The sequence below is a fragment of the Leucoraja erinacea genome, chromosome 3, assembly GCF_028641065.1.
Source record: "Leucoraja erinacea ecotype New England chromosome 3, Leri_hhj_1, whole genome shotgun sequence".
NCBI classification, from domain to species: Eukaryota; Metazoa; Chordata; class Chondrichthyes; order Rajiformes; family Rajidae; genus Leucoraja; species Leucoraja erinaceus.
Genome location: NC_073379.1, coordinates 25,189,031 through 25,212,534, shown reverse-complemented (window position 1 = coordinate 25,212,534; position 23,504 = coordinate 25,189,031).

Genomic DNA, 23,504 nt, shown 5'->3' with positions numbered 1-23,504 from the left:
GATCCCACCTGGCTGCATTTGGCCCATATCCCTCTAAACCTGTCCTATTCATATACCTGTTTCAATGTTTCTTAAACGTTCCGATAGTTTCTGCTTCAACAACCTCTTCCGGCAGCTCGTTCCATGCACTCACTACCATCTGTATGAAAAAGTTACCCCTTAGGTTCCTATTAAATCTTTCTCCCCTCACCTTAAACCTACGTCCTCTGGTTCTCGATTGCCCTACTCTGGGCAAGAGGCTGTACCCGATCTATTCCTCTCATGATTTTTTATACTTTTATAAAATCACCCCTCATCCTCCTGCACTCCAAGGCATAGAGACCTCTCCAAGGCCTGCTCGACCTCTCCCTATAGCTCAGACCCTCAATGTCCTCATATATCTTCTCTGTACCCATTCCAGTTTGACAACATCTTTCCTATAAAATGGTGAACTGAACACAATACTCTAAATGTGGCCTCACCAACGTCTAACACCATCGTCCAACTGCAACATGACCTCCCAACCTTTATACTCAAATATATTCTATGCTATACTTTGTAGCAAACAAGCAGAAACGTACGTTCAGAATCTGGTTTTATGGATTTTTTCACAGAAATAGATGAGGCTAATTGCTTAACCTGCAACAATTCTGTGTAGCCTTATTCCTGGTTCCTTGATTTGTTTTAGTTTAGTTTAGTTTAGAAATACAGCGCAAAAACAGGTTGTGCAATCCCGTACACTAGCACTATCCTACACTCCAGGGACAATTTACAGAAACAAATTAACCTACAAACCTGTACATCTTTGGAGGGTGGAATGAAAAAGGAGCACTCAGGGAAAACCCACGCGGTCACGGGGATAAAGTACAAACTCTGTGCAGACAGTGCCCGTAGTCAGGATTGAACCCAGGTCTCTGGCACTGTGTGGGAGCAACTCTCCCGAGAGCCCAGTATTTCCAAATTCCTGAAACAACCGAACAGCACAGGTGGAGTTTGCACGTCCTTCCTGTGACTACGTGAGTTTCCTCCGGGTGATCCGTTTCCTCCCCCAACCCAAAGATGTGCGGGTTTGTAGGTTAATTGTAAATTTCCGCTGGTGTGTCGGGAATGGATGAGAAAATGGGATAATGGGTTATCTAATTTGTACCGGTTTTTGATGGTGAGCCGGAGAGCCTGTTTACAAGCTTTTAACAACTTTCATCTTTCAAGATAAATGTCATAAACAGACCACCATTAAAATCACACAAATAGAGTTATCATGTTTGTGCCTTACACGGCTCTGTACGATTACACATTGGATTATTTCAGTAACAGTTGGAGCGACCCTGATGCTCAGGGCAACGACTGTTAATTAAGCAACAAATTCTTAGAAGAAACTCAACGTGCTGGAGATCAGGCAGGGTCTATATTTTAAACCTGCAAAGCCTGCCTGTCTGCCTGAGATGCCGGCTCTTTATCACCTGGTTCACATTAATGTGAAGTAATAAATTGGCTTGAATCAGTCGGAGAGGCTATTTTCGTGCGCGGAGATCACTCATGCAGACGATCACCACCCACCCCCGGTGTGGAGAGGTTCCCTAGTCTCTCCCTTCATGACCACGGAGGCTCCTGCAGCAGACAACACCTGACGACATCTTCTTTCATCTAACGACACGCCGCTTATTAAATTAGCGGATCTGGCACAAGAGCACTCCAATCGCAACCTGACATCAGTACGCCCGGGCGTGATTGATTCTGCAACAGTCAGGAACATTATTGCCATCATTTCAACTCCCTGAAAAAGTCCAAGGCAGAGTCTGAGCCCAAGGGAGTATCGGAATCATCTTTCTTTGAACTTCGATATCACACTTGATTAAGCTGTAGTTTTGGTTCTTTTTATATAAAAAAAATCAAAGGCATAGTTTATGTGTAATACTCCTGTGACCATTACAGAGAATTAATTCCCATATTATTACACCAATATTTATATTAAAAACAAAAACCAGTCCGTCTTTATTTTTTTAAATGGGGAGGAAGGTTATGGAAAATGCAACTCATTGTCATAGTTTGAGAAAAGCTCGCTTGTGATAGAAGGTTACAGGAAATTAAGTGGCGAAAATCAGAGAGAGATTCAATAGGTCATAGTCATAGAGCACAGAAACAGGCCATTTGGCCCATCTTGCTCATGCTGACCAATGTGCCCCATCTACATTAGTCCCACCTGCACATGTTTGGCCCATCTCCCTCACAACCTTTCCTATCCATGTACCTGCCCGAATGTCTTTTAAACTCTCCTTAAAGATAGACGTTCGATCAGATGTTCCAATCTCTAGGAGAGTACACCGAAAATAGACACAAAGTGCGGAAGTAACTCTACGGGTCAGGTAGCAGGTAGTATGGGTGATGCTTTGGGTCAGAACCCTTATTCAGACTGAAGGTAGAGGGGTGGGGAGGGTGTCGGGGGGATGGGGGAATGGAAATGTGGAAGAACTATTCAAGGCCACCAACATGATCTAGGAAGGGTGGAGCCCACATTGGCCCATTGTTGGCCGGGGATGAGGCGATAATGAGAGGGATACAGAAATGCGACTGTGGCAGTGGTAAGATGATGTGTATAAGTGTCCAATTAATTTTGCTTTTACAATATTTCAAGTGAAATTCCATCATATTTATAAATGTAACTGGAAATTACATTTTGAAAGGACCCATGGATGCTCCAGCACTTTGTGTTTTTCCTTGGTAAACCAGCATCTGCAGTTCCTTGTTTCTAGACATGACATCAATGGAATGACAGCAGGTAAATGCTGTGACAAGGTGCTTTTAGCAATGATGATGGATAATCAATTTCTTGGCACATGGCTCTGGCCCAAACATGAGGACTGCAGTCATACTCAGACCTACTTAAGAGAAATATTGAAAGTGGAATTTATTTGCCCACCTGTTGTGCATTCATTATAAACGCCAATTGCAAATTTAAATTAGTTTTAACATACAGCGTAGAAACAGAGACTTCGGCCCATCAATCACCGTTAGCACTAGTTAACCTACAAACCCCACGTTTTTGGGATGTGGGAGGAAAATGGAGCACCTGGAGAAAACCCACGCGGTCACATGGAGAACATGCAAACCCCACTGAGACAGCATCCTAAGTCAGCATTGAACTTGGATCTTTGGCACTGTGGGACAGTGGCTCTACCAGCTGGGCCACTGTGGCTGGCGCAGGTAATTTCCCCTGACCTGAGTGAGTTAATCTTTTCAGAAGGCAGTTGAGTAATTTTATCGCATTGGGTCAGGAGTTACATAAAGTTCAGACTGGAATTGATTGACAGATTTCAGTCTCTGAATGACATTTTAAACCAGGCAGGATATTTAAAAACTTTGATAACTCAATGTTCAGTGTTGCAGATTCAAATAACTTGAAGACAAAACCATCTTATTTTTTTAGTGGCGAGGAATGTTATAGAAGGTATACAAGGATTAGAATATGGGTCAAATGCAGGCCGATCGGATCAGAGTAGATGGTGCATCTTTTGGTCAGTATGGGCAGATTGGGCCAAAGGGCCTGCTTTCAAGCTGAATTACTATAACTCTATTACATCTTAATTCTAGGTTTGTTTATTTACTTGAAATTATACTCCCAGCAAAGTGGTAGGATTTGAACTTGTGTTCTCTGGATGAAAAGCCAAGAGCCCCAGGTGTGGTATTAATCACTAACTTGGAATGTGCTGGACATAAGCTTCAGCTGCCTGTAGTTTAGATTGGACCCATTGTACATTTATGCCTGAGGTCTGCATAACGCAGTGACTCTACTGCTGTGCCACCTACAACTTATTTTCTGCCACTCATGCCCATCAACTTTAATTTGATTCATGGAGTAAATTACCACAGCCAATTAACCCATCTTTAGACTTTAAACTTTAGACTTTACTTTCGAGATGCAGTGGTGAAACTGGCCCTTTGGTCCACCAAGTTCACGCCGACCAGCGATCACACCGTACACTAGCGCTATCCTACACACTAGGGACAATTTAAAATTTACCAAAGCCAATTAACCTACAAACCTGCACACCTTTGGAGTGTGGAAGAAAACCAGAGCACCCGGGGGAAACCCACGCGGTCTCAGGGAGAATGTACAAACTCTGCATAGAGGTCCAGAATACTCCCTAAAGCAGACAGCAGAAAATACTCAAACTAAGCAAGCCAACCCTTCACTCGTATAAAGACTCCACCACAGAGGTAAGTGGTTGGGAAACTGTATAGACATAAGTGACATGCGATTGAAAGGAAGGAATGTTGTCCAAGTTTGTATACAGTAATTACAACCACATTCTTTCCTTGTGCAAACGTATTTCTGCAGGTGTGGCTATTGCATGGAAATGTAACAATGTACCGATCTCCAGGACCATCACATTAACCATGTGCACACTGAAATATGGCATTGTTGTTTGACTTCCTCACACAAGCTTGAAACTCCATTAAAGTTGTGCCTCACCAGAGTAGCAAGTCATAGCCCCCTCACCGACAACACGCACCACTGCTAGAGCATGGAGCAACCTAGATTCTTCGATGGAATTGATTATAGGATTAAAGAATGTAGATCACTACATTCTCCGGGGTGAGGGATTGCAACCTTCACGTGGTCCACCCTGTTTCGACTAATGCAATGAACCCGACGTGCACAAACAAGATCAAATAGAACAACTTTAGGCTGTGCACGCCATACGTAAGAAGAAGACTACATTCATCTATTGATCATCCACATTATTTAAGGTTTAAGGCAGGAGTGTGATAGACTTGTCTCAGTTTACCTGGGTGAGTACATCTCCAATGAGGAGTTTGAGCGCCCCGACGCAGAGGCCCGCCGCCGCCTACAGGGGCAAGATCGTTCCGTCAACGGAAGGCTTGAGGCCCCCGACCGCGGGAGAACAAAGAATGAATGAATAATGTATGAATTAATTAATTATTCATTCATTCATTCATACATTCATTCATTCATACTTTGTTCTCCCGCGGTTGAATTTTCTTTGCTTTCCATCACAGTGAGGAATGTGGAGGAGTCATTGTGGTGGATGTTTATGTTAAAATGTATTTTGTGTGTTCTGTTGCTTTTTATTTGTATGACTGACTTGGCAAATGAAATTCCTCGTATGTTACAAAACATACTTGGCTCATAAAGTATTATTGTATTGTATTGTGTTGTAAATAACTCTCCAGTGGTTAGGCAGCACAGTGGTGCAGCGGTAGGGCTGCTGCCTCGCAGCACCAGAGACCCGGGTTCGATACTGACTACAGGTGTTGCCTGTGTAGAGTTTGTACGTTCTCCCCGTGACTGTGTGGGTTTCCTCTGGGTCTTCCGGTTTCCTCTTACATCCCAAATATCTGCGGGTTTGTACGTCAATTGATCTCTGTGAATTTCTCCTGGCGTATAGGGAGTGGATGATAAAGTGGGATAATGTAGAACTAGTGTACGGGTGATGGGTGGACTTGGTGGTGTTTCTACACTGTATCTCTAAACTAAAACTAAACTAAACTGAAGTAAACTAAACTATGTCCTACACCATGCAAGACAAAGCAACATGTTTGACTAGATCTCTATCACAACCTAATTTACGACCTCTGCCGAGTTTGCCCTTGACTCATACTCGCAGCATGGTCGTCACGAGGTCGTAGGAGGTCGTAGGTAGGTTGTAGGTAGATCGTAGCAGGCCGTGATGCTAGTCGTAGGTACTCGTGGCATCAAGTAGGTCGGGGCGTTTTCTAGCCTGATGAAAAATGTCCATGAGTAAGAATGGTTGTGAATTAGGTCGTGAGAGTGGGAAAGGCTCTGAAGCATTAATTCCCTTTATCACCTGGTACACCCTGCTGGAGTAAGGCAGTTACTTGGTTAGTCTAGATAGCTCCTCATGGATAAATCCATGACCTTTACTACAAAGGCAGCAGGCAGTTGGGAACATATCATTAGTTGGTTCATCTCAAAGTCACATTCCACCTTCCCTTGGAGATATATTGCTGATCTTTCTTCATTGTTGCTGTTTCTGAATCCTGGAACTCCTTCCCCCTAGATATCACCTTTTCCAGAAGGACTGCAGTGGTTCAAGAGACCACCCCATTACCACCTTCTCAAACGTAGGTAAGGATAAGAATCAATGTCATCTCAGATCCTAAAAAAAAGAATTATATTGTCAAGTGCATGGGATTAACAGCTGAGGAAAGGTTTGTCCTTATGGTTTGGTTTAGTTTAGTTTATTTAGTTTAGAGATAGCGTGGAAACAGACCCTTCCGCCCACTGTGACTAGGCTGACCATGGATCACTCCATACACTTAACACTATCCTATATGCTAGGAACAATTTTTACACAAGCCAATTAACCTACAAACCTGGAGAGGGGGGGGGGGGCACAGTGGTGCAGTGATAGAGTTGTTGCCTTACAGTGCCAAAGACCCAGGTTTCATCCTGTCCACGGGTGTTTTCTGTACGGAGTCTATGCATTCTCCCCATGACCGTGTGGGTTTTCCTAGGGTGCTCCGGTTTCCTCCCACACTCCAAAGGCGTACAGGTTTTTTAGATTAATTGGCTTGGTATAATTGTAAATTGTCCCTATAGTGTGCAGGATAGTGTTAATGTGCGGAATCGCTGGTCGGTGTGGACTCGATGGGTCGAAGGGCCTGTTTCCGCGCTGTATCTCTAAACTAAACTAAAACTAAACCTGTACGCATGTTGTTCCATTGTTTAAAAAGGGATCTAAGAGTAAACCTAGCAATTATAGACCTGTTAGTTTGACGTCAGTGGTGGGAAAATTAATGGAAAGGATACTTAGAGATAATATATATAAGCATCTGGATAAACAGGGTCTGATTAAGGTTCTGCCACAGGGTCTGCCATAATGACTTTCGACCAGTGGCTCTAACACCCATTGTAATGAAGTGTTTTGAGCGACTGGTTATGCAGCACATCAAAAATAGTCTACCTGCCGACCTAGACCCACTGCAGTTCGCCTACAGAGCCAACCGATCCACAGAGGACGCAGTCTCAACAACACTGAACCTCGTACTGTCACACCTTGATCGGAAAAATACTTATGCCAGGATCCTCTTCATAGACTTCAGCTCTGCGTTTAACACAATCATTCCGCAGCAGCTGGTGGAGAAGTTGAAGCTATTGGGGGTTGATGCTGGCACATGTAACTGGGTCCTGAACTTTCTATCACAACGGCAGCAGACAGTCAGGGTGGGCAGTAGGACATCAAAAACCATAGCCGTGAGCACTGGCTCGCCCCAAGGCTGTGTCCTAAGCCCCCTGCTGTTTAGTCTGCTTACACACGACTGTACTGCTAGACTCAATAACAACTTCATCAACAAGTTCGCTGATGACACAACAGTGGTGGGTCTCATCAGTGACAATGATGAGTCGGCGTACAGGATGGAAGTGGAGCTGCTCACAGGATGGTGCAAATCTCACAACCTCATTCTCAACGTGGGAAAAACTAAGAAGATGGTGGTTGACTTCAGGAGGGCGGGAAAACAACACCATACACCTCTGCACATCGATGGAGCTGATGTGGAAAGGGCCAGCAGCGTGAAGTTCGTAGGACTCCACCTGTCAGATGACCTGATGTCCACAACCAACACCACAGCACTGGTCAAGAGAGCCCAGCAGCGACTACACCCTCTCCGAAGACTACGTAAAGCAGGTCTCCCCACTACACATCTACGAACTTTTTATAGGGGGACAGTCGAGAGCACATTAACCAACGGCATCACTTCCTGGTTCGGGAACTGCAAGGCGTACGAACGGCACCAACTTGACAGGATTGTGAAGACCGCCAGCAGGATTATTGGTGCTCCACTCCCTTTCTTGCTGGACATATACAGGAAGAGATGTATCAACAGAGCCATCTCCATCATCAAAGACCTCTACCACCCATCGCATCACATATTCTCCATCCTGCCATCTGGGAAGAGGCACAGGAGTATTAGCTGCAAAACCAGCAGGATGCTCCTCAGCTTCTTCCCGCAGGCTATAAGACTGATAAACGGACTTTGCCCCCTGCCAAAGTATCGCGCACCAACCATCAACCTGGACACACTGCAGCAGCTGTCGATCGGAACGCCTGTTGATGTTTAGTAGAGAGTAGAGTGTTTAATTTAATTTGTTCATGATATATGTATTTTTATTTCTATTTACTTGTTGTTGTTTGTACTGCACACTGAATGGGCACTGGTTGAGCAACGTTTTTTTGTTTCCTCTGGGTATGTGAGTACTCAGGAAATGACAATAAAGATATACTGATACTGATACTGATACTGATTAGGAACAGTCAACATGGATTTGTGCCTGGAAGGTCATGTTTGACTAATCTTCTTGAATTTTTTGAAGAGGTTACTCGGGAAATTGATGAGGGTAAAGCAGTGGATGTTGTATACATGGACTTCAGTAAGGCCTTCGACAAGGTTCCTCACGGAAGGTTGGTTAAGAAGGTTCAATGGTTGGGGATTAATGGAGGAGTAGCAAGATGGATTCAACAGTGGCTGAATGGGAGATGCCAGAGAGTAATGGTGGATGGTTGTTTGTCAGGTTGGAGGCCAGTGACTAGTGGGGTGCCACAGGGATCTGTGTTGGGTCCACTGTTGTTTGTCATGTACATCAATGATCTGGATGATGGTGTGGTAAATTGGATTAGTAAGTATGCAGATGATACTAAGATAGGTGGGGTTGTGGATAATGAAGTAGATTTTCAAAGTCTACAGAGAGATTTATGCCAGTTGGAAGAGTGAGCTGAAAGATGGCAGATGGAGTTTAATGCTGATAAGTGTGAGGTGCTACATCTTGGCAGGACAAATCAAAATAGGACGTACATGGTAAATGGTAGGGAATTGAAGAATACAGGTGAACAGAGGGATCTGGGAATAACTGTGCACAGTTCCCTGAAAGTGGAATCTCATGTAGATAGGGTGGTAAAGAAAGCTTTTGGTGTGCTGGCCTTTATAAATCAGAGCATTGAGTATAGAAGTTGGGATGTAATGTCAAAATTGTACAAGGCATTGGTGAGACCAATTTTGGAGTATGGTGTACAACTTTGGTCGCCTAATTATAGGAAGGATGTCAACAAAATAGAGAGAGTACCGAGGAGATTTACTAGAATGTTGCCTGGGTTTCAGCAACTAAGTTACAGAGAAAGGTTGAACAAGTTAGGGCTTTATTCTTTGGAGCGCAGAAGGTTAAGGGGGGACGATGGAGGTCTTTAAAATGATGAGAGGGATAGACAGAGTTGACGTGGATACGCTTTTCCCACTGAGAGAAGGGAAGATTCAAACAAGGGGACATGACTTGAGAATTAAGGGACAGAGTTTAGGGGTAACATGAGGGGGAACTTCTTTACTCAGAGAGTGGTGGCTGTATGGAATGAGCTTCCAGTGAAGGTGGTGGAGGCAGGTTCGTTTTTATCATTTAACAATAAATTGGATAGTTATATGGACGGGAAAGGTATGGAGGGTTATGGTCTGAGCGCAGGTATATGGGACTAGGGGAGAATACGTGTTCGGCACGGACTAGAAGGGTCGAGATGGCCTGTTTCCGTGCTGTAATTGTTATATGTTATATGGTTATATGGTACGTCTTTGGAGTGTGGGAGGAAACCGGAGCACCCAGAGAAAATCCAAGAAGTCACTGGGAGAATGTACAAACTCCATACAGACAGCACCCGCAGGCAGGATTGAACCCCGGATTTCTGGCACTGTAAGGCAGCAACTCTACCGCTGTGCCATTGTGCTGCCCATGACATGGTATCATTGCCAACAGTTATTCTTCCCTGCTGCCTGATAGCTTAGGAGCTGGAGAAGTCATGTTGGAAATACATCCAAGAAAGTCCAGAAACATTTCCAGAGGAATTGTGATTCCACCCAAACTATCGGAGAAAATAAATATCTCAGCAAGGAAACAGGTGATTTACTGTTCAAACAATCATGGAGTCCTAGTCATACTTACATGGTCTTGATTTCATTGTCCCTTTCTTTCATCTGCATATCCTCAGTGTTGCTTGAATCAATAAACTAAGAGAGAATTCCATATCCTCATAATTTAAGTATATAAGCTTTAAAGGTTATTAAAAAAAAATCATTCTCAGGATCTGGGTGTTACTGGTAAGACCAGCATTTGGTGCTCATCCCTGATTTCCATTGTGAAGCCTATGGAGAGTCGCCTTCTTGAAGCCCAATGGCCCTTCTAGTGACATTCCTTCTACAGTCCTAAAGGGTGGGGAGGTTCAGGGATAAGACTCAGAGACATAGAGTCACAGTCATAGGCTGGAAACAACACAGTCATAGGCTTTGACCCAACTCGCCCACACTCGCAAATACACATATGGGCCTGCGTTAGGCCCATATCCTTTGAAACCTACCCTATCCATGTACCCTATCTAAATGTTTCTTAAATGTTGCGATAGTACCTACCTCAACTATTTCCTCTGGTAGCTCATTGCATACACCCACCACTCTTTGTGTAAAAAAGTTACCCCTCAGGTTCCCATTAAATCTTTCCCCCCTCATCTCAAACATCTGTCCTCTTGTTCTTGATTCCTCTACTCTGGGCACAAGACCCATGCAGTCATGGGGAGAATGTACCGACACCGTACAAACAGCACCCGTGGTTACGATTGAGCCCAAGTCCATCCAAAACAAAGAATTTCACTGTATCTCACTATATGAGATAATAATGTGTCTACTGAAGTATTACGTGTAACTCTTAACCGACCACTGTGATAGATACATTATTGACTTTGTTTCTGGTGTCCATTAGTGATTAGTCCTTCGATATCTGAGGAAGGATGTGTTGGCATTGGAGGGGGTCCAGAGGAGGTTTACAAGAATGATCCCAGGGATGATTGGGTTAATGTATGATGAGCGGCTGACAGCACTGGGCCACTGCTCACTGGAATTTAGGATGAGGAGGGCCCTAATTGAAACCTACCTGAATAGAGTGAATGTGGAGAGGATATTTCCACTAGTGGGAGAGTCTTGGACCAGAGGCCATAGCCTCAGAATAAAAGGCCGTACCTTTAATAAGGAGATGAGGTGGAATTTCTTCAGTCAGAGGTTGGTGAATCTGTGGAATTCAGTGCCACAGATGGCTGTGGAGGCCAAGTCAATAGGTATTTTTAAATGGGTATTTTGACAAATTCTTGATTAGTAAGGAAGAAGGGCAGGGGAATGGGATTGAGAGAGAAAGATAGATCAGCCATGATTGAATGGCGTAGTAGACTTGATGGGCCGAATGGCCTAATTCTACTCCTATAACTTATGAACCTGAGCCCAACGGCGTGCCGGATAGGGAGAGGCAGGGCAGGCTGAAAATTACACCAAATTGTCTTGTGCCTTTGGCAAATTGATTCAAAGCCTCACAATGATTTAAAAAGTATTTCAAGACCAGCACTCAGCATGTTGACCATCTGAATTTACAGTTTGTTTTAGAATCAATAAATCTTTAAAACACCTCTTGTAACACTTTTTCAATAATATACACAATTACTTGCCTTTGCCTACACCAAAAAGAGTAAATCCATCATGCACTGTGTAAATATAGCACTTAGTGCTGTAGCCTGAATGATCACCATCAGGGAACTGAGGTCTGTTGGGTCTGCCAAGATCACTCTTTACACTATTTATGCCCCATGGAAATCAATCTGTCCAAACAAAGTTATTGAAAGAGGATAAAAATGTGGAGATATGGCCAGCTCACACTGTCATTTTAATTTACCGAGTATCCATTAAAATATCCAAAATAAATTGCACAAGACTGCACCATATTGCTGCTAATTACTGTTCACTCGTTGTTTCCACTGTTGGATTGTCTTTCGTTGCAAAAGCTTCATTTGAAAACATGATGTACAAATAATTACTTATGATTTTAATACCCTCTTCATTTCCTGCAACTTAGAAAATACAAGAACATTTTATAAATGATTCACGTTGGATTCTGTGAAGAAGCTCAGACTAGGGACATTGATACACATGAGATGGTGACGTTAGTAGAGGACATGACGCACTAGACCAAATGGTGGTCTGAAATATTATAAAAGGTTAAATCATGGTGTTAAACGCAAAGGCTAATACAGATCTGTATTATTTGGCATTTAAGAGAAAGAGAGGGGATCTTGATGGAACACATAACAGGTAGATCTGGTGACTCACAGCACCAGGAACCTAGTGTAAGTAGGAACTGCAATGCTGCTTTAAACCAAAGATAGACACAAAAAGCTGGAGTAACTCAGCGGGACAGGCAGCATCTCTGGAGAGATGGAAAAAGGATCTTAACCCGAAACGTCACCCATTCCTTTTCTCCAGAGATACTGCCTGTCCCACTGAGTTACTCCAGCTTTTTATACAATAGACAATAGACAATAGGTGCAGGAGTAGGCCATTTGACCCTTCAAGCCAGCATCGCCATTCAATGTGATCATGGCTGATTATCCACAAATAGTAACCCGTTACTCTCTTCTCCCTATATCCACTGACTCCACTATCTTTAAGAGCCCTATCTAGCTCTCTCTTGAAAGTATCCAGAGAACCGGCCTCCACTGCCCTATGAGGCAGAGAATTATACAAACTCCTAACTCTCTGTGTGAACAAGTGTTTCCTCATCTCCGTTCTAAATGGCTTACCCCTTATTCTTAAACTGTGGCCCCTGGTTCTGGACTCCCCCAACATCGGGAACATGTTTCTTGCCTCTAGCGTTTCCAAATGCTTAATAATCTTATATGCTTCAATAAGATACCTGAGCCCAGTCCATCATCGGCTCTGACCTTCCTTCCATCGAGGGGATTTATCGCAGTCGCTGCCTCAAAAAGGCTGGCTGTATCATCAAAGATCCACACCACCCTGGCCACACACTCACCTCCCTGCTACCTTCAGGTAGAAGGTACAGGAGCCTGAAGACTGCAACAACCAGGTTCAGGAATAGCTACTTCCCCACAGCCATCAGGCTATTAAACCTGGCTTGGACAAAACTCTGATTATTAATAACCACTTTCTGTTATTTGCACTTTACCAGTTTATTTATTCATGTGTGTATATATTTATATCATGGTATATGGACACATTTATCTGTTTTGTAGTAAATGCTTACTATTTTCTGTGTGCTTAAGCAAAGCAAGAATTTCATTGTCCTATACAGGGACACACGACAATAAACTCACTTGAACTTGAAAGATACCCTCTCATCCTTCTAATTTCTAGAGTATACATGCCCAGCCGCTCCTTTCTCTCAGCATATGAGTCCCGCCATCCCAGGAATTGACCTTGTGAACCTACGCTGCACTTCCTCAACAGCTAGAATGTACTTCAAATTTGGAGACCAAAACTGCACTTAATACTCCAGGTGTGGTCTCATTAGGGCCCTGTACTACTGCAGAAGGACCTCTTTGTTCCTATACTCAACTCCTCTTGTTATGAAGGACAACATGCCATTCGCTTTGGTACACAAAATTGCTGGAGAAACTCAGCGGGTGCAGCAGCATCTATGGAGCGAAGGAAATAGGCGACGTTTCGGGCCGAAACCCTTCTTCAGACATTCGCTTTCTTCACTGCCTGCTGTACCTGCATGCTTACTTTCAATGACTGATGAAAAAGGACCCCAGATCACGTTGTACTTCCCATTTTCCCAACGTGACACCATTTAGATAATAATCTTTCTTCCTGTTTTTGCTACCAAAGTGGATAGCCTCACATTTATCCACATTAAACTGCATCTGCCATGCATCTGCCCACCCACCCAACCTGTCCAAGCCACTCTGCATTCTCATAGCATCCTCCTCACAGTTCACACTGCCACCCAGCTTTGTGTCATCTGCACATTTGCTAATGTTACTTTTAATCCCTTCATCTAAATCATTAATATATATTGTAAATAGCTGCGGTCCCAGCACTGAGCCTTGCGGTACCCCACTAGTCACTGCCTGCCATTCTGAAAGGGATCCGTTAATCCCTACTCTTTGTTTCCTGTCTGCCAACCAATTTTTGATCCATGTCAGCACTCTACCCCCAATGTGTGTCTAGCGTCAGGAACCTTGGTTTGATCCTGATCTCAGCTGCTGTCTGTGTGGAGTTTCCACGTTTTCCCTGTGACGGCGTGGATTTCCCCAGGGTGCTCCAGTTTCCTCCCACATTCCAAAGACGTGTGGGTTGGTAGGTTAATTGGGCATCTGTAAATTGCCACTGACACGTAGGGAGTAAATGAGAAAGTGGGATAACATAGAACTGGAATGTGTAAAAAGGTTTTCCGATATTAATGGGAGTAACATCCAATTATCCAGAAAATAGATCAATCTGACACCACTTAAAGTCTCGTGTTGTAGTGTGTGGGTCTCAAAAGGAAGCACGAAGTCCAGTGTCATGAGAGGAACCTTTAATTATGTTCCTCCCGGTTGTAGGGAAGACCAAACTAGAGAAAGATTGCACCCAAACCCCTGCCTTTAAACCCTCTGGCTAAGGGCCGCCTCCGGACTGAACCACTCCCATGCCGAGGGGGTTCGACAGTATGATGGCACGACCCTTGGGAGCCGCCACAGTGTGTTGGTTGATCAGAGCTTTACTGCAGTACCTAAAACAAGAGACCCAATATTGAGCCAGCCGATCGATAACACTCTCCTAGTTACAATTCCACGTGCCAACCATTACTGTGTGGATTTTAGATCAGGTTTGCCATTCCCAGGTTTATAGCATGATTAACTGTGATACTTTTCTTAGAAATCACAATGTTGAATTAGGTGGAGTGATGAATTTAGTCTCCAAGCTCGAGTGCAGATCCAAATAGATCTGTATAGCACAGGATGTGTAAGAAAGGACTGCAGATGCTGGTTTACATCGAGGGTAGACACAAAATGCTGGAGTAACTCATAGCACAGGAACAGGCTCTACCGCCCACAGTGTCTATGCCAAACCTAATGCCAAGTTAAACTAATCTCCTGTGCCTTGCATGTGATCCAATCGTTGTTCTTGGATCCAAATGATCCATGTCCAATCAAGGTTATCCACTTTGTTAGCAAAAACAGGAAGGCAGATTAATATCTAAATGGCGTCAAGTTGGGAAAAGGGGAATTACAACGGGATCTGGGGGTCCTTGTTCATCAGTCTATGAAAGTAAGCATGCAGGTACAGCAGGCAGTGAAGAAAGCGAATGGCATATTGGCCTTTATAACAAGAGGAGTCGAGTATAGGAGCAAAGAGGTCCTTCTGCGGTTGTACAGGGCCCTATTGAGACCACAGCTGGAGTATTGTGTGCCGTTTTGGTCCCCTAATTTGAGGAAGGACATTCTTGCTATTGAGGGAGTGCAGCGTAGATTTACAAGGTTAATTCCCGGAATGGCAGGACTGTCATATGCTGAGAGAATGGAGCAGCTGGACTTATACACTCTGGAGTTTAGAAGGATGAGATGGGATCTCACTGAAACATATAAGATTGTTAAGGGTTTGGACACTCTAGAGGCAGGAAATATGTTCCCGATGTTGGGGGAGTCCAGAACCAGGGACCACAGTTTAAGAATAAGGAGTAAGCCATTTAGAACGGAGACGAGGAAACACGTTTTCTCACAGAGAGTGGTGAGTCTGTGGAATTCTCTGCCTCAGAGGGTGGTAGAGGCAGGTTCTCTGGATGCTTTCAAGGGAGAGCTAGATAGAGGTCTTAAAAATAGCGGATATGGGGAGAAGGCAGGAACGGGGTACCGATTGGGGATGATCAGCCATGATCACAATGAATGGCGGTGCTGGCTCGAAGGGCTGAATGGCCTACTCCTGCACCTATTGTCTATTGTCTATTGTCTTTCACTCATGAGTTCAAATCTCACGTTGACGGCTGAGGACTTAAAGTCAAGTAATTAAATTAACGACAGAATTTTAGCAAATGGTCATCATGAAACTGCAGGATTGTCATACAATTCCGTCTTGATTCAGTAATGTTCTTTAGCGAGAGAAACCTGCCAACTTTACCAAGTCTAGCTTACATGTCACTGCAGGGTTGTATGGTGGTGCAGCGGTCGAGCAGGTGGGCTGCTGCCTCTCAGCACCAGAGACCCGGGTTCTGTATGTGTGGAGGTTATACGTTCTCCCTGTACGTTTTGTCCAGGTGCTCTGGTTTCCTCACACACCCCAAAGATGTGCAGGTTTGTTGTCTAATTGGTTTCTGTAAACTGCCCTAAGTGAGTAGGATAGAACTAGTGCATGGGTGGTCGCTGGTCGGCACGGACTCAATCGGCTGAAGGAGCTGATTCCATGCTGTATGTCTAAAGTCTAAAACCTAAATAGAATATTCAGCCTAACAAGCCCATCACAGGATAAACTAAATTAAACAGTTGCACCAATATGTTGACTCCTAACTGCTCTCTGAAACTACTTGATGGATAATAAGTAACTGTTTAGCCAGTGACATCCCTTGAACGCTGAAAGTGGGTATGGTCTTCCATCATAACCAACCTTTGTGTAGGAAGGAACTGCAGATGCTGATTTACACTGAAGATAACTCAGCAGGTCAGGCATCATCTCTGGAGAAAATTATAGGTGACGTTACGGGTTGAGACCCTTCCTTAGGCTGAGAGGATGTCTGAGAGGTCTGAAGAAGGGTCTCAACCTGAAATGTCATCTATTCCTTTTCTCCAGAGATGCTGCCTGACCCGCTGAGTTACTCCAGCACTTGGTGGAGGCCAAGTCATTGGATATTTTTAAGGCAGAGATTGACATATTGTTGATTAGTGCGGGTGTCAGGGGGTTATGGGGAGAAGGCGGGAGAATGGGATGAGAGGGAGAAGATAGATCAGCCATGATTGAATGGTGGAGTAGACTTGATGGGCAACATCGAAGGTAGACACAAAATGCTGGAGAAACTCAGCGGGTGAGGCAGCATCTATGGAGAGAAGGAATTGGCGCAGTTTCGGGTCGAGACCCTTCTGAAGGGCCCTGAAGAAGGGTATTGACCCCATATGTCGCCAATTCCTTCCCCCCATAGATGCTGCCTTACCCGCTGAGTTTCTCCAGCATTTTTTGTCTACCTTCAATTTTTCCAGCATCTTTCTTAAACAAAGAGTTCTGAGAGTGCAGTCTTATCTTGACCTTAAAGGCCCGTTGTCGTGGTGGCACTGATCCATTGACAGGGAGCAAGGTGAAAATTCTTCAGCACGCTGCAATGCGAAGCAAAACAAAGTGAGTAGCACCCCCTGTTACAATGATGCCTGTTGCACATTTTATCTGGTGCAGGCTTTTCTGCCGTGGGTGTGGGAACCGCGAGATGCCCAGTGTCTGTTCATCCTCCAGAGTGGGTGACAAAGACACATGGAGCTTGCTGATTTATCGTGTCATAAACCAAGTCTTTACTGTTTACATAAGTACACTAATCCTCCATAAGCCTCCAGGCCCAGGACTGTAGACCTTCAGACCGCAGCCTTCCCAATAGTCTGCCTTCCCATCATCAGTAACAAGCCCTTTTTATTGCTCAGCGGCACCATGCTGTCATCTGCTTTCCCCCAGCACCAAAGTAAATGCAAACAACTTATTATCGCCCAACTGATATGGTATAAACAAACAAAGATAAGTCCGGTGTGTGCCAACATTCTCCACTACCAGAGACACAAACCACAGACCATCAGGACTTCTCTCTCACCCACTCTATCAAGTAGCTGTTCAGGTTGCTCATTAGAAATAGAATCAGGGTGAGGCCTTTTGCGTAGGAAGGAACTGCAGATGCTGGTTTACATTACACCAAAGATAGACACAAATGCTTGAATGACTCAACCGGGACAGGCAGCGAGAGAGAAGGGATGGGTGACGTTTTGATTCAAGACCCTTCTTCAGACCATTTGGCCTGTTGTACTCGCTCTGCCATTCAATAAGATTGGCTGATCTTTTACTTCTCTGCCAATTCTGTGCCAAGTGTGGCATGGTGGCGCAGTGGTAGAGTTGCTGCCTTACACTGTTTCCAGCACCGGAGACCCGGGTTCGCTCCCGACTATGGGTGCTGTCTGTACGAAGTTTGTATGTTCTCCCCAGATGGAGGGCAATGGGAACTGGCATGCCCACCTGCAATTAGATAATTCAACACAGATCCTGAATCAAACCCAGCATCCCAAATTTCCCAAATACTCATCTGCGATGGGGCATTTTGGTTGGCATGGATCAGTTGGGCCGAAGGGCCTGTTTCCATGCTGTTTGACACTATGGCTCATTGCGTAAAGCCATGAGAAAAGTTTGGTGTTGCCATTAATTATTTTGTGGAATCAAATCATTAATAATTAGCAAATAATTAAATAATTTTATTTAGTCAAAGGGTGGTGGGTGTATGGAACGAGCTGCCAGCGAGGTAGTTGAGGTAGGCACTATCACAACGTTTCAAGAACCATTTAGGTAGGTACATGGATAGGACAGGTTTGGAGGGATGTGGGCCGAACACAGGCAGGTGGGACTAGTGTAGATGGAGTATGTTAGTGTAGGTGGGGCTTGTGGACAAATTGGGTCGAAGGGCTTGTTTCCACATTGTATGACTCCATGTCTAAACAGAATGGACCCCTTAATTGTGGGATAAATGCCCCTGTCCCACTTAGGAAACCTGAACGGAAACCTCTGGAGACTGCGCCCCATCCAAGGTTTCCGTGTGGTTCCCGGAGGTTTTTTTCAGTCTCCCTAATGGTCAAAAGTGGTTTCCGCTTCTTCTATGTTCTGGCAATTATTTCAAAAAATTCAAAACCAGCCGTGACTAAAAATAGGTTGCCGTTTTAAAAATCGATAATTTATTAGTCGAAGCCGGTTGCGATGCTAGTTGAAAGTGGTTGCTGGAGGTTGCAGGTAGAGGGAGGTCTTACCTTCCACTACCTGCAACCTCCGGAAACCACCTGCAACCTCAGGCAACCACCTTCAACTAGCATCGCAACTGGCTTCGACTAAAAAATTACTGATTTTTAAAACGGCAACCTATTTTTAGTCGTGGCCGGTTTTGAATTTTTTGAAATAATCGCCGGAACATAGTAGAAGTGGAAACCTCTTTCGACCATTAGAGAGACTGAAAAAAACCTCCAGGAATCTCCGGGAACCACACGGAAACCTTGGGTGGGGCGCAAAGTCTCCAGAGGTTTCCGTTCAGGTTTCCTAAGTGGGACAGGGGCATTAGGTATAACCGTGGTACGGAATTTGTGCAGTTGCTCAGACATAGTCTGCCCCCACAGCACCTCATGTTCCCCGAGTCCCGACCTATTACTCCACACAGAGGAAATACTAACATTCTGGAGAAAGCAGGGCCCACGACCATTTCCTTGAGCTGATCCTCAATTTAAAGTAATCGCCACTCATTATGAAGCAGACAAGCTCAAAGGAACTGAGATTTCCTACAATGAATTATTTATTGATTCAGGCTCTGCTAAAGGACAGATCTCTGACTAAAACCATCAAGCAACGCATTGATTGCAGGAAACCACACTGCAAGGGAGGAACTTCTATTTTCCAAAGTTTATGAGCAGCAAATTATCACTCATTAAAGAACGTAGACCAAGTTCCAATTTAGCAAAACAATTTTCTGAATTAGTTTTAGGATAAAGTTGTGTGATTTGTGCTGTTCTGAAATCCCTTTGATTACAGAAAACTACTTTGATGATACTAACTATCAGATTAACAGATTTAACTAGAATCTTTTGGATTTATTTGTCAACTATTCATTAGGGCTCCGTGTCGATGCAAGTTAAGTTGCAAGGGCAGACACAACGTGCTGAAGTAACTCAACGGGTCAGGCAGCATCTCTGGAGAACATGGGATATCATTCAATGTGGGTTGAATGATACTGACCTTTCGGTCCTGGGCCTGTTCCACTGTCAGAGTGAGGCCAAAAGCAAATTAGAGTAAGCAGCGTCTTATATTTCGCTTGGGCAGCTTAAAACTCAGCATTATCAATATTGATTTCCCTAATTTCAAGTAACCCTTGCATTCCCTCTCTCTCTGTGCATCCCCAGCTCCAGTCATCCTGCTAGTTTCACTGTCGTCCCGCTAATTCCTCATTATCACCTCGTCCACAGCCAACAATGGACCATTGTGGGCTCCACCTTTCCATGGTCCTCAATGCCGGCTCTAACTTGTTCTTTTCATGCCTTTCATTCATTTGTTCTTTGCAGCTTATCATACCTCTAGTTTCCCTTTCCCCTGACTCTCAGTCTGAAGAAGTCTCAACCCGAAATGTCACCTACTCCTTTTCTTCAGAGATGCTGCCTGACCCACTGAGTTTCTCCGGCATATTATGTCTATCCTTTGGTAGACAACATTGGATATTGTTGAATTAGAGTTGGGTCCTGAAACGTCTCCTATGCATGTCTTCCTGAGATGTCGCCCGACCCACTGAGTTACTCCAGCACTGTGTGTCTTTTTTTGTAATCCAGCGTCTGCTGTTCCTTGCATCTACATCTTAAATGGCGCTGAGGCTCATTATTGGAGGAGTGGACAGTGAAGAAATGCAAGATTTAAGGAGGATCATCTGGAGTGGGAAATGGACGCAACAACAATTTTCTTAGATGCCTGTGGTGCCTCTTTGTTGTGGGGCAGCCAGTAGAAATGCTATTCAAAAAGGCAGCCAGCATCATCAGAGACCCACACCACCCTGGCCATGCTCTCTTTTCACTCCCACCATCGGGAAGAAGGTACACTTCTTCCCTACAACCGTCTGGTTATTAATTACTACAACCTCAAAATAGACTCTGAACTATTTAGAATCGCAGCTATTTTTGATTTTGCACTACTAAAACCCCTGTCTCACAGTGCGAGTCCACACATGAGTGATCCCGAGTTTAAAAAAACAAACTCTTGGTAATCTCGTTGAATTAACGTAGCGGCAACGTCGGAACTCATAACGCTAACGGCAGGTACTCGGAAAACTTGTTAACTCGTAAAAAATCTTTCAACATGATGAAAGATTTCCACGAGTCAAATGTACTCTTGAAGTAAAAATGTTAAACTTTTAAACTCGTTGTAAGAACGTAGTAGCCCGTGAGTTTACCGTAGTGACTCGTGAGTCTACCGTGGGAACTCTTTAACCCAGCGGGATAGGCAGCATCTCTGGAGAGAAGGAATTGGTGATAGGATGACGTTTCCAAAAATCTGCTGCGTCTTTGTGTTACTCCAGCACTGTGTGCTCACTTTTTGTCAACCAGCATCTGCCCCGAGTTTGCCACGAGTTTGATTTGTTTTAATCACTGTTTAATCGGAATCACTAGTGGTTGGACTCGCACCGTGAGACAGGGCCTTAATTATTTGACTGTTTTTTATGTATACTGAACTTGTTGCTTATTATGGGTTTTACAGAGTACTATGTTTACATAAGTGTGGTGCTGCTGCAAGTAAGAATTTCATTGTTCCGTTTCGGGACACATGACAATAAAACACTCTTGATTCTTGACTCGTGAAGCACCAGAGATCCGGGTTTGATCCTGACATTGGATGCTCTTTCTTATGAGTTCCATGATCTCTTGGTTTCCTTTGGGTCGTCCGGTTTCCTCCTATATTCCAAAGGCTTGGGGGTTGGTCGGTTAATTGGCCAGTTTAAACTACCCCAAACTTGCAGGCGCCACAGTGGTGCAGTGGTAGAGTTGCTGCCTTACAGCGCTTGCAGTGCCGGAGAACTAGGTTCGATCCCGACTATGGGTGCTGTCTGTGTGGAGTTTGCACATTCTCCCCGTGACCCGCGTGGGTTTTCTCCGAGATCTCCGGTTTCCTCCCACACTCCAAAGCCATACAGGCATGTAGACTAATTGGCTTGGTGTATGTGCAAATTGTCCCTAGTATGTGTAGGATAGTGTTAATATGCAGGAATCGCTGGTCGGCGCGGACTTGGTGGGCCGAAGGGCCTGTTTCCACACTGTATCTAAACTAAGAGTGATGGAATTATGGAAAGTGGGAATCAATAGGAACAGTGTAAATGAGTGCTTGGCACAGACTGAGTGGGTTGAAGGGCTTGCTTCCTCACTGTTTGACTCCGCAACTCTATTTCTATTGTGTGGTTAATGTTGCACCAAGTGCACAATTTGTTTGGACTGAGTAGGTGTTAAGACACAGTTATTCCATGGAGATAAAAGGAAGGGCTTCAAAGTATGGGGTAAGGAGGTACAGGGTTTATGAAGAATCTTCTGGGCAGATACTGGGCTGGGTTGATGGGGAAAAAGTAAAGAGAAGGAGCAGTGGGTGGAAGGATCCAGGGTACAGAAGGAGCATGCAAGGTTCATTAAGTCCAATCCAATTTTCTAGAAGATAGAACACATAATGGTACAGCACAGGGACAGGCCCTTTGGCCCACATCGTCTGCTTCAAACATTGCACCATGTTAAACTAATCTCTTCTGCCTGCACATGATCCACATCCCACCATTCCTGTATATCCGTGTGCCTATCTAAAGCCTCTTGAACACCACTATTGTATCTGCCTCCACCATCACTCGCGGCAGCTCATTCCAGGCCCCAATCACCCTCTCCTATGGTGGACTTCATAACTTCATAAGTGATAGGAGCAGTATTAGGCCATTCCGCCCATCATGTCTACTCTACCATTCAATCATGGCTGATCTATCTCTCCCTCCTAACCCCATTTTCCTGCCATCTCCACATAACCCCTGACACCTGCACTAATCAAGAATCTATATCTGCCTTAAAAATATCCATTGACCTGGCCTCCGCAGCCTTCTGTGGCAATGAATCCCACAGATTCACCACCCTCTTCCTCCTCATCTCCTTTCTAAAGGATGGATGAAGAAATAATAAAGTGGTCTTTTCTCCGCAGCTGCTGCTGGACAGTTGTTGGAGCCGCACTCATGAGACAAGTGGAGCATATACCATCACATCCCCAACTTGTGCCTTGTAGACAAACAAAGGGTTTGGGTATCAGTAGTCATTAGCCATTGAAAACCCAAACCTTGGTCCTATCCTTACATTTACAGTGCCTGTATTGCTAATCCACTTGAGTTCATTCTCAATGGTGGCCACACTTGTTAATATTGGGTAAATTAAAGGCACAATAAAATGGAGGATCCCTGCACTTGTCAGAACTGCTTAACCCTTGTCAGCTGAACTTTACAGGCTTTGATTGGCGCCAGCCAGTCTAGGCTCAGATTGATATGCAGGATGGTAAGGGGTCCAGGTGTTCTCCAGGTTTCTCTTAAATTAGCAGCATGTATAGTGGTTTTGCAAACTAACCTTAAATGCATCATTTCTATTTGGTCGCTGCAAAAGCATTGTAAAACAGTATACATAATGTTGCAAGATGGTCATCCTGTTAATTGATGATTGGTCGAACTGTTGAGCCTTGGAGAAATTGTTTGATTCCCAGGGCACATGTTTCAATGTTTTTGTTCTTGTTAGTTTCTTTGGAGAGCTTTCTTTCTTATACAGTGTATGAGCTGTTGTATTATTGGGTTAGGGAAACACGTGTTATGTATGGGGTTACTCGGTGTCTGTAATTGGGTTATTAAGAGACCACCGTGTGGTTCGGCCCCTCGCGATCCTGGGACATATATCGATCACGAGGCTCAGCGTCGATCTTCTGGAAGA